General features: G+C 54.4%; 1 protein-coding gene across 2 annotated transcripts in view; it reads right to left on the bottom strand.

Moving 5' to 3' along the window:
• The window catches only part of FIBCD1 (fibrinogen C domain containing 1), a 953,795-nt gene extending 941,561 nt beyond the window's left edge, over positions 1 to 12,234 (bottom strand). The window contains exons 1-2 of one of the 2 annotated variants that reach the window (XM_086924804.1): positions 11,897 to 12,234; positions 11,521 to 11,844 (exon numbers count right to left, since the gene is read on the bottom strand). The gene's annotated coding sequence lies outside the window, so the exon portion shown is untranslated. Of the gene's footprint in view, positions 1 to 11,520 lie in introns of both variants that reach the window. The other variant, XM_086924803.1, reaches the window with a different exon arrangement.
• Positions 12,235 to 12,546: the final 312 nt, after the last annotated feature.

Here is a 12,546-nt window from a genome sequence, read left to right as displayed (position 1 = left end):
GTGCTATACCTAGAACACCTCCCCTCCAGCGCTGTACCTGGAGATCCACAATCCAGGACTGCACCTGAAGAACTCCCACTCCAGAACTGCACCTAGAGACCCCCAATCCTGGACTGCACCAGAAGAACTCCCACTCTAGAACTGGACCTAGAGACCCCCCATCCCGGACAGCACCAGAAGAACTCCCACTCCAGAACTGCACCTAGAGACCCCCCATCCCTGACTGCACCAGAAGAACTCCCACTCTAGAACTGGACCTAGAGACCCCCCATCCCGGACAGCACCAGAAGAACTCCCACTCCAGAACTGCACCTAGAGAGCCCCCAAACCTGGACTGCACCAGAGAACTCCCACTCCAAAACTTCACCTAGAGACCCCCCAATCCTGGACTTCCTCTGAAGAACTCACACTCCAGAACTGCACCAAGAGACCCCCAATTCAGGAGTACACTTGAAGAACTCCCACTCCAAAACCGCACATAGAGACGCCCCAATCCTGGACTGCACCAGAGAACTCCCACTCCAGAACTGCACATAGAGACCCCCCCCCCCCCCAAACTTGAACTGCACCAGAGAACTCCGACTCCAAAACTGCAGATAGAGACCCCCCAATCCTGAACTTCATCTGAAGAACTCCCACCCCAGAACTGCACCTAGAGACTACCCAATCCTGGACTTCATCTGAAGAACTCCCACTCCAGAACTGCACCAAGAGACCCCCAATTCAGGACTACAGTTGAAGAACTCCCACTCCAGAACTGCACCTAGAGACTCACAATCCTGGACTGCACCTGAAGAACTCCCACTCCAGAACCGTGCCAAGAGACCCCCAATTCAGGACTACACTTGAAGAACTCCCACTCCAGAACTGCACCTAGAGACTCCCAATCCTGGACTGCACCTGAAGAACTCCCACTCCAGAACTGCACCAAGAGACCCCAATTCAGGACTACACTTGAAGAACTCCCACTCCACAACTGCACATAGAGACTCCCAATCCTGGACTGCACCTGAAGAACTCCCACCCCAGAACTGCACCCAGAGACTACCCAATCCTGGACTTCATCTGAAGAGCTCCCACTCCAGAACTGCACTAAGAGACCCCCAATTCAGGACTACACTTGAAGAACTCCCACTCCAGAACTGCACCTAGAGACTCCCAATCCTGGACTGTACCAGAGAAACTCCCACTCCAGAACTGCACCTAGAGACCCCCAATCCTGGATTGTACCTAGAACTCCCACTCCAGAACTGCACCTAGAAACCCTCAATCCTGGATTGTGCCAAGAACTCCCACTCCAGAACCCCACATACAGACCCCCAATCCTGGACTGCACCAGAAGAACTCCCACTCCAGAACAACACCTAGAGTCCGGCAATCCTAGACTGCACCTGAAGAAGTCCGACTCCACAACCCCACCTAGAGTCCCTCAATCCCAGACTGCACCAGAGGAACTCCCACTCCAGTACTGCACCTAGAGAACCCCCATTCCGGATAGTACCTATAACTCCCACTCCAGAACTGCACCTAGAGACTCCCAATCCTGGACTGCACCAGTACGCCCACTCCTGAACTGCACAAAGAGACTCCCCCAATCCTGGATTGTACCTAGAACTCCCACTCCAGAACTGTACCTAGAGACCCCCAATCCAAGACTGCACCTGAAAACTCCCACTCCAGAACTGCACCTAGAGACCCCCAATCCAGGACTGCACCTGAAAAACTCCCACTCCAGAACTGCACCTAGAGACTCCCAATCCTGGACTGCACCAGAACGCCCACTCCAGAACTGCACATAGAGACTCCCCCAATCCTGGATTGTACCTAGAACTCCCACTCCAGAACTGCACCTAGAGACCCCCAATCCAGGACTGCACCTGAAAAACTCCCACTTCAGAACTGCACCCAGAGACCCCCAATCCTGGACTACACCAGAAAAACTCCCACTCCAGAACCGCACCTAAAGATCCCTCAATCCTGGACTGCACGTGAAAAATTCCCACTCCAGAACTGCACCTGAAGAACTCCCACTCCAGAACTGCACCTAGAGACCCCCAATCCTGGACTGCACCAGAAGAACTCCCACTCCAGAACCCCGCATAGAGACCCCCAATCCTGGACTGCACCAGAGGACTCCCATTCCAGAACTGCACCTATAGACCCCCAATCCTGGATTGTACCTAGAACTCCCACTCCAGAACTGCACCAAGAGACCCCCAATTCAGGACTACACTTGAAGAACTCCCACTCCAGAACTGCACCTAGAGACTCCCAATCCTGGACTGCACCTGAAGAACTCCCACTCCAGAACTGCACCAAGAGACCCCCAATTCAGGACTACACTTGAAGAACTCCCACTCCAGAACTGCACATAGAGACTCCCAATCCTGGACTGCACCTGCAGAACTCCCACCCCAGAACTGCACCTAGAGACTACCCAATCCTGGACTTCATCTGAAGAACTCCCACTCCAGAACTGCACCAAGAGACCCCTAGTTCAGGACTACACTTGAAGAACTCCCACTGCAGAACTACACCTAGAACCTCCCAATCCTGGACTGGACCTGAAGAACTCCCACTCCAGAACTGCACCAAGAGACCCCCAATTCAGGACTACACTTGAAGAACTCCCACTCCAGAACTGCACCTAGAGACTCCCAATCCTGGACTGCACCTGAAGAACTCCCACTACAGAACTGCAACAAGAAACCCCCAATTCAGGACTACACTTGAAGAACTCCCACTCCAGAACTGCACCTAGAGACCCCCAATCCTGGACTGCACCAGAAGAACTCCCACTCTAGAACTGCACCTAGAGACCCCCAATCCTGGATTGTACCTAGAACTTCCACTCCAGAACTGCACCTAGAGACCCTCAATCCTGGATTGTGCCAAGAACTCCCACTCCAGAACCCCACATACAGACCCCCAATCCTGGACTGCACCAGAAGAACTCCCACTCCAGAACAACACCTAGAGTCTGGCAATCCTAGACTGCACCTGAAGAAGTCTGATTCCACAACCCCACCTAGAGACCCCCAATCTCGGACTGCACCAGAGGAACTCCCACTCCAGTACTGCACCTAGAGACCCCCAATCCTGGACTGCACCAGAACGCCCACTGCAGAACTGCACATAGAGACTGCCCCAATCCAGGACTGCACCTGAAGAAATCCCACTCCAGAACTGCACCTAGAGACTCCAAATCCTGGACTGCACCAGAACGCCCACTCCAGAACTGCACATAGAGACTCCCCCAATCCTGGATTGTACCTAGAACTCCCACTCCAGAACTGCACCTAGAGACCCCCAATCCAGGACTGCACATGAAGAACTCCCACTCCAGAACTGCACCTAGAGACCCCCAATCCTGGACTACACCAGAAAAACTCCCACTCCAGAACCGCATCTAAAGATCCCTCAATCCTGGACTGCACCTATAGACCCCCAATCCTGGACTGCACGTGAAAAACTCCCACTCCAGAACTGCACCTGAAGAACTCCTACTCCAGAACTGCACCTAGAGACCCCCAATCCTGGACTGCACCTGAAGAACTCCCACTAAAGAACTGCACCTGGAGACCCCCAATCCTTGACTGTGCCAGGAGAACTCACAGTCCAGAACTACACCTAGAAACTCCCCCAATCCTTGACTGCACCAGAAGAAATTCCACTCCAGAACTGCACCTGGAGACCCCCAATCCTTGACTGCACCAGGAGAACTCACAGTCCAGAACTGCACCTAGAGACTCCCCTAATCCTGGACTGCACCTGGAGAACTCACAGTCCAGAACTGCCCACAGAGACCCCCAATCCTGGACGGCACCTGAAGAACTCCCAGTTCAGAACCGCATGTAGAGAAACGTTAATCCTGGACTGCACCCGAAGAACTCCCGCTCCAGAACTGCACCTAGAGACCCCCAATACTGCACTGCAACTGAAGAACTCCCACTCCAGAACTGCATCTAGGGACTCTCCCAATCCCGGACTGCACCAGGAGAACTCACAGTCCAGAACTGCACCTAGAGACTCTCCCAATCCTGGACTGCACCAGAAGAACTCCCACTCCAGAACTGCACATAGAGACCCCCTATCCTGGACTGCACCTGAAGAACTCTCAGTCCAGAACTGCACCTAGAGACCCCCAATCTTGGACTGCACCAGAGAACCCACAGTCTAGACCTGCACCTAGAGACCCCCAAACCTGGACTGCACCTGGACATCTCCCATTCCAGAACTGCACCTTGAGACCCCCAATCCAGGACTGCACCTGAAGAACATCCACTCCAGAACTGCACCTACAGATCCCCAATCCTGTACTGCACCTGAAGAACTCCAACTCCAGAACTGCACCTGGAGATCACCAATCCTGGACTGCACCAGAAAAACTCCCACTAAAGAACTGCACCTAGAGACCCCAATCCAGGACTGCACCTGAGGAACTCCCATTCCAGAACTGCAACTGGAGATCCCCAATCCTGGACTGCACCAGGAGAACTCACAGTCCAGAACTGCACCTAGAGACTCCCCCAATCCTTTACTGCACCAGAAGAAATCCCACTCCAGAACTGCACCTGGAGACCCCCAATCCTGGACTTCACCAGGAGAACTCACAGTCCAGAACTGCAACTAGAGACTCCCTGAATCCTGGACAGCACCATGAGTACTCATAGTCCAAAACTGCACCTAGAGACACCCAATCCTGGACTGCACCAGAAGAACTCACAGTCTAGAACTGCACCTAGAGACTCCCTCAATCCTGGACAGCACCATGAGTACTCACAGTCCAAAACTGCACCTAGAGACTCTCCCAATCCTAGACTGCACCAGAAGAACTCCAACTCCAGAACTGCACCTAGAGACCCCCTCTCCTGGACTGCACCTGAAGAACTTCCACTCCTGAACTGCAACCAGAGACCCCCAATCCTGGACTGCACCTGAAGAACTCCCAGTCCAGAACTGCACCTAGAGACCCCCAATCCTGGACTGCTCCAGATGAACTCACAGTCTAGAACTGCACCTAGAGACTCCCTCAATCCTGGACAGCACCATGAGTACTCACAGTCCAAAACTGCACCTAGAGACTCTCCCAATCCTGGACTGCACCAGAAGAACTCCCACTCCAGAACTGCAACCAGAGACCTCCAATCCTGGACTGCACCTGGAGATCTCCCACTCCCGAACTGAACCTTGAGACCCCCAATCCAGGACTGCACCAGAAGAACTCCCACTGCAGAATTGCAACTAAAGGTCCCCCAATCCAGGACTGCCCTGAAGAACTCCCACTCCAGAACTGCAACTAAAGATCCCCCAATACTGGACTGCACCAGAAGAACTCCCACTCCAGAACTGCACCTAGAGACCCCAAACCAGGACTGCACCTGAAGAACTCCCACTCCAGAACTGCACCTGGAGACCCCCAATCCTGGACTGCACCAGGAGAACTCCCACTCCAGAACTGCAACTAAAGATCCCCCAATCCAGGACTGCACCTGAAGAACTCCCACTCGAGAAACGCACCTAGAGACTTCCCCAATGCTGACTGCACCAAAAGAACTCCCTCTCCAGAACTGCACCTAGAGACCCCAATCCAGGACTGCACAAGAAGAACTGCCACTCCAGAACTGCACCAGAGACTCCCACCAATCCTGAACGGCACCAGGAGAACTCACAGTCCAGAACTGCAACCAGGGACTCTCCCAATCCTGGACTGCATCAGAAGAACTCCCACTCCAGAACTGCAACTAGAGACTCCCCCAATACTGGACTGCACCAGGAGAACTCCCACTCCAGAACTGCACCTGGAGACCCCAATCCAGAACTGCACCAGAAGAACTCCCATTCCAGAACTGCACCTTGAGACTCCCCCAATCCTGAACTGCACCAGGAAAACTCACTGTCCAGAATTGCACCTAGAGACTCCCCCAATTCTGGACTGCACCAGAAGAACTCCCACTCCAGAACTGCACCTAGAGACTCCCCCAATCCTGGACTGCACCAGGAGAACTCGCAATCCAGAACTGCACCTGGAGACCCCCAATCCTGGACTGCACCAGAAGAACTCCCACTCCAGAAGTGCACCTAGAGACCCCCAATCCTGGAGTGCACCAGAGGAACTCCCACTCTCGAACTGCACCCAGAGACCCCCAATCCTGGACTGCACCAGAACTCCCACTCCAGAACTGCACCTAGAGACCCCAATCCTGGACTGCACCAGAAGAACTCCCACTCCAGAACTGAACCTAGAGACCCCCTGATCATGGACTGCACCAGAAGAACATCCACTCCAGAACTGCACCTAGAGACCCCCAATCCTGGACTGCACCAGAAGAACTCCCACTCCAGAACTGCACCTAGAGACTCCCCCACTCCTGGACTGCACCTGAAAAACTCCCACTCCAGAACTGCACCTACAGAACCCCAATCCTGGACTGCACCAGAGAACTACCACTCCAGAACTGCACCTAGAGGCCCCCAATCCTGGAATGCACCAGAAGAACTCTTACTCCAGAACTGCACCTAGAGACCCCAATCCTGGACTGCACCAGAGGAACTCCCACTCCAGAACTGCACCTAGAGACCCCCAATCCTGGACTGCACCTGAAGAACCCCCATTCCAGAACTGCACCTAGAGACCCCCAATCCTGGACTGCGCCAGGAGAACTGCCACTCCAGAACTGCACCTAGAGACCCCCAATCCTGGACTGCACCAGGGAACTCCCACTCCAGAACTGCACCTAGAGACCCCCAATCCTGGACTGCACCAGGGAACTCCCACTCCAGAACTGCACCTAGAGACCCCCAATCCTGGACTGCACCTGAAGAACCCCCACTCCAGAACTGCACCTAGAGACCCCCAATCCTGGACTGCACCTGAAGAACCCCCACTCCAGAACTGCACCTAGAGACCCCCAATCCTTGACTGCACCAGAAGAACTCCCACTCCAGAACTGCACCTAGAGACCCCCAATCCTGGACTGCGCCAGGAGAACTCACAGTCCAGAACTGCACCTGGAGACCCCCAATCCTGGACTGCACCTGAAGAACTCCCTCTCCAGAACTGCACCTAGAGACCCCCAATCCTGGACTTCACCAGGAGAACTCACAGTCCAGAACTGCACATAGAGACCCCCAATCCTGGACTGCACCAGGAGAACTCACAGTCCAGAACTGCACATAGAGACCCCCTATCCTGGACTGCACCAGAAGAACTCCTACTCCAGAACTGCACCTAGAGACCCCAATCCTGGACTGCACCAGAGGAACTCCCACTCCAGAACTGCACCTAGAGACCCCCAATCCTGGACTGCACCTGAAGAACCCCCATTCCAGAACTGCACCTAGAGACCCCCAATCCTGGACTGCATCTGAAGAACGCCCACTCCAAAACTGCACCTAGAGACCCCCAATCCTTGACTGCACCAGAGATCTCCCACTCCAGAACTGCACCTAGAGACCCCCAATTCTGAACTGCACCAGAGAGCTCCCACTCCAAAACTGCACCTAGAGACCCCCAATCCTGGAGTGTCCTAGAACACCCCATCCAGGATTGTACCTCGAGTATCCTCAGTCATACTGTAGCTGACGAACCCCGACTCCTGCCTTGTATCTGGAGACCCCCAGTGCTTATTTTGTCCAATATTAAGTGCCCGCGCCCTTGTCAGGAGTCCACTGCAGCTTGCACCCCCCAGTGCCCCTGCCAGCGCTGCCAATGGTAGTACCAATGCAATTACTAACCATCACATTCCTACACGTGGGACCATTATGGCTATTCCAGGCCCCCAGAGCTGTAAGAATGGCTTGGATGGCAGTTATTAATCATTTCAATGAGCATTAAATTCATAAGCATCTGTTGTTCAAGTGCAGATCTTTGAACTAGAAACACAGCACTGAATAGGACACTTTACATCGCAGCCGTTTACAACGCATGCAATTACAATGCAGTTGTTACAACAACCGCGCTGTTACCTTGCAGTACATTACAGCGCAAGTCGCTACATCAACTTGCTGTAGGGGGCGCGCTGGACTTAGGAATAGTATAATTTACTATTCCAACTCCTGGTTGCGCAGGGGACGTGTTGGAATAGTAAATTATACTATTCCTTATGTTAGAGCGCTGCCGATGTAATGACTTGCGTTGTAATGAACTGCGATGTAACAACGCGGTCGTTGTAATGACCGTGTTGTTATCGCATGCGTTGTGACACAGGCGATATAATGAATGCTTCCCAACAGCACCACCATGTGGCTCATGTCATAAGTGCCAGTGAGGACAATTAAGTGTTGGTGTCGAGCACCGGAAACCACTGTCTCAAATTAAGCGCTGAACACCCGTCCTCCATGACTGCCCCTGGAGAGGTCCCACTCCTGGACCCAATCCTTTACTGTATCTTGCAGCCCGTCCACTCGGGCACTGTACCCGGAGAATGCCCAGCCCTGTATTGTACCTAGAGCACCCCGACTCCAGGACTGCATGTGGAGAACCACGTGTCGTGTCTATTACCTGGAGCACAGCCACTCCAGGACTTCAACTGGAGAACCCCGCACCTGGACTGTACTAGAGCACCCCCACCCCACCCCCCAAACCAAGACTGAACCTCGAGAAGTGCAGGACCCCCACTCCAGGACTCTACCTGGAGGACCCCCACTCCAGGACTCTACCTGCAGGACCGCCACTCCAGGACTCTACCTGCAGGACCCCCCCTCTAGGATTTCAACAGGAGAACCCCGCGACTGGACTGTACTAGAGCACCACCCCCCCCCCCCCCCCCCACCTCCCAAACCAAGACTGAACCTCGAGAAGTGCAGGACCCCCACTCCAGGACTCTACCTGCAGGACCCCCACTCTAGGACTTCAACAGGAGAACCCTGTGCCTGGACTGTACTAGAGTACCCCCCAATCCAGGAATGTACCTCGAAAACTCCCTCTTAGGACTGTACCTGCAGGACCCCCACTCCAGGACTGTACCTGCAGGGCCCCCACTCCAGGACTGTACCTGCAGGACCCCCACTCCAGGACTGTACCTGCAGGACCCCAACTCCAGGACTGTACCTGCAGGACCCCCACTCCAGGAGCCCCACTCCAGGACAGTACCTGCAGGACCCCCACTCCAGGACTGTACCTGCAGGACCCCCACTCCAGGAGCCCCACTCCAGGACTGTACCTGCAGGACCCCCACTCCAGGACCCCTACTCCAGGACTGTACCTGCAGGACCCCCACTCCAGGAGCCCCACTCCAGGACAGTACCTGCAGGACCCCCACTCCAGGACTGTACCTGCAGGACCCCCACTCCAGGACTGTACCTGCAGGACCCCCACTTTAGGACTGTACCTGCAGGACCCCCACTCCAGGCGCCTCACTCCAGGACTGTACCTGCAGGACCCCCACTCCAGGACAGTACCTGCAGGACCCCCACTCCAGGACCCCCACTCCAGGACTGTACCTGCAGGACCCCCACTCCAGGACCCCCACTCCATGACTGTACCTGCAGGACCCCCACTCCAGGACCCCCACTCCAGGACTGTACCTGCAGGACCCCCACTCCAGGACCCCCACTCCAGGACCCCCACTCCAGGACTGTACCTGCTGAACCCCCACTCCCATACCATACCTAGAACACGTCGACCCCCGGACGTGAACTCCTTGACTATAGGTACAGCACCCCCACTCCTGGACTCTGCATACAGACAGCACTCTCAGGGCCAGTACACCTACAGCCCCCCAACATGTCACCCTTACTCCCATAGAAGACACTTTTCAAGTCCTTCATCTTGACTCAGGGTTTATTAAATCTCTGGACCCCTGTGCTGTGTGTTGGGGTCTTGGTGAACCACAGACCGCCAGGACAGTGGAGGTGACATGTTGAAATGCTGCCTCCTACCAAACATAGTGTCTGCCCATCAACACTAGGAGTTTTAGTGTGTATGTCAGCATTTAGAACCCCACAGCGCCAACACAACCCGCCTGACCACCACCATGTACCGCCACCAATACCACTAGAACCATCTCCAGTTCCACCAACAATAACATCAAGACCACCTCCACCACCACAGAATCAAAAGCACAATAATCACCACTATCGCTCCACAGTCACCATCACTCCTACCTTCAAAACAACCAACATTACCGCCAGAATCAACACTGCAACCTCCACCATCATAACCTCTACACTGATCACAAATCAACACCACCAATCACACAATCACCACAGTCACCATCTACGCCTTCACCATTATATACCAGCAACATCTCTCCCTTCAGCACCAATCACCACCGCGTTCACCAACACCACCACCTCTACCCTCACCAATAGCAATTCAGCAACCCCTCCAATTAACCACTAATCACTATTACCAAACCAACCACAAACAACACCAGCCCCACTAGCACCAACGCCATAACTTTCAGTCACCAGCACCACTCATGTCACAATCATCAGCAATGCCAACATCATCCCATACTGCCAAGGATAACAACCACCACTTCCAGCACCAACACCACCATCAACCATCATACTACCAACACACCATCATGATCATGAGCTCTGCCATCAAATTCACCACCCGCCATACAATTCACCCCCGCCATACATCCCCACTGACACCACCACAACCACTAGTACGGCTGTCCGTCACCAGCACTGGACAGCCAAAAAATCAGCTATCACCAAATCAACAGGCATAGAATAACTGAAGAAATCTGCAACACATTGCTGGGCAATGTAGAGGACTTTCATAGATTCCACTACTGCTGGTCTAAAATACTGACACACTCTCACCGCCTCTTCAGATGACTCCAAGACACTCTCCGCTTCTCTCTCCCTCCAGCCACGCCAGCTCAGAACCACAACAACACACAAGACCTCATATCGGACAACCCGGAGCAGGAACCAGCCAAGCAGACTCTATCATATGAAATGCAATCAAGAGACCTGCAGAGCTGATCAAAGCTACCAGCATACTGAAAATATAAAACTGTGCGTATGTCTCTCACACTTATTAATTCAACACACTGCTCCGCTGTGTCCCATCAGACGATCACCGCACCTCTGTGGTCATCACACAAGACATGGAAACACTTCCCACATAGGATCAAAACAAAGACACATCCTTCCAGCCACATTTCAATCAATACCACCAGCACTTCATCATGATCCTGAGCACTGCCACCAAATCCACCACCCGCCTGAGATCATCATTGCCACCACCCATTCCAACACCACTGGGCCAAGACCACCATCAATCACCATCACCACAAACACCGCCACCAGCAACACCACCTCCCTCACCGACCAGTAATCTCCTTAACATCGCGACCACCACCATTGCCACCCCTCCACTTGCACTATTGTGCATGTTACCACCCTACCCGCTGACACCACCGGCGTCCCTATCATCACCAACACCACCTTCAAAGAACACCATCAACACCCCAGAACCACCACACATGGTACACACCCCAAAAATCACCACCACCAACTAGTACATTCCCCAAACAGTACTATTCAAAAACTGCTTACCTGGTGGCGTCTTCACATCCTCACTCCACCGGTCCCAGGAGCTGAGTCCAGCTATGGAGACCACCAGGGCGCCACTGTGGGTGAACCCCAAGCACAGACCGGGCGTCCTGTGAACCCCAAACCTTCACCGCGGACCAGACCAGCTCCAAAGACCAGAACCCTTTATGGATGGAAGCTCCTCCGCGCACCAGTCCTCGCTGCCCTGGAGCTGCTTCAGGAACAGAATCTGGGACTGGACCTCCTTTGTGGACCGGTCCTGCTCACGAAGTGACCTCCTCAGGGGACCGGATCCCCTCCCTTGACCGGTCCGCCTCACGAAGTGACCTCCTCAGGGGACCGTATCCCCTCCCTTGACCAGTCCTCCTCACGAAGTGACCTCCTCAGGGGACCGGATCCCTCCCTTGACCGGTCCGCCTCACGACCTGACCTCCTCAGGGGACTGTATCTTCTCCGTGGAGCGGGCCTCTTGGCACAGAGGGCTCACAGACCTCCTCCACACAGACCGGACCTCCTTGATGACCTGGACCTTCTCTTTGGAGCAGATCCCCCCACAGAGCAGACGTCTTCGGTTATGGGCTGGAAGGACCACCAGGAGGGCAAACAAACTCTGAAGGTCTCTGCCTGCAGCAGCCCACTTTCAAAGGCAGACGGGACCACTCCACAGGATGGACCACGGGGGTGAGACCACCTCCACAAGATGGACCACTGGGGTGAGACCACCTCCACAAGATGGACCACAGGGGTGAGACCACCTCCACAAGATGGACCACTGGGGTGAGACCACCTCCACAGGATGGTCCACAGCAGTGACACCACCTCCACAGGATGGACCACAGCAGTGAGACCACCTCCACAGGATGTACCACAGGGGTGAGACCACCTCCACAGGATGTACCACAGGGGTGAGACCACCTCCACAGGAAGGACCACAGGGGTGGGCACCTGAGGGGAGCCGGACCGACACCGGGGAACCAAGTCTGCTCACAACGGACTCCTCTGCACCAGACCTTCTCCGAACTGGACCTC

This window comes from Lissotriton vulgaris, chromosome 5 (assembly GCF_964263255.1).
Source record: "Lissotriton vulgaris chromosome 5, aLisVul1.2, whole genome shotgun sequence".
Lineage (NCBI taxonomy): Eukaryota > Metazoa > Chordata > Amphibia > Caudata > Salamandridae > Lissotriton > Lissotriton vulgaris.
This window is presented reverse-complemented; position numbering and strand designations above follow the sequence as displayed.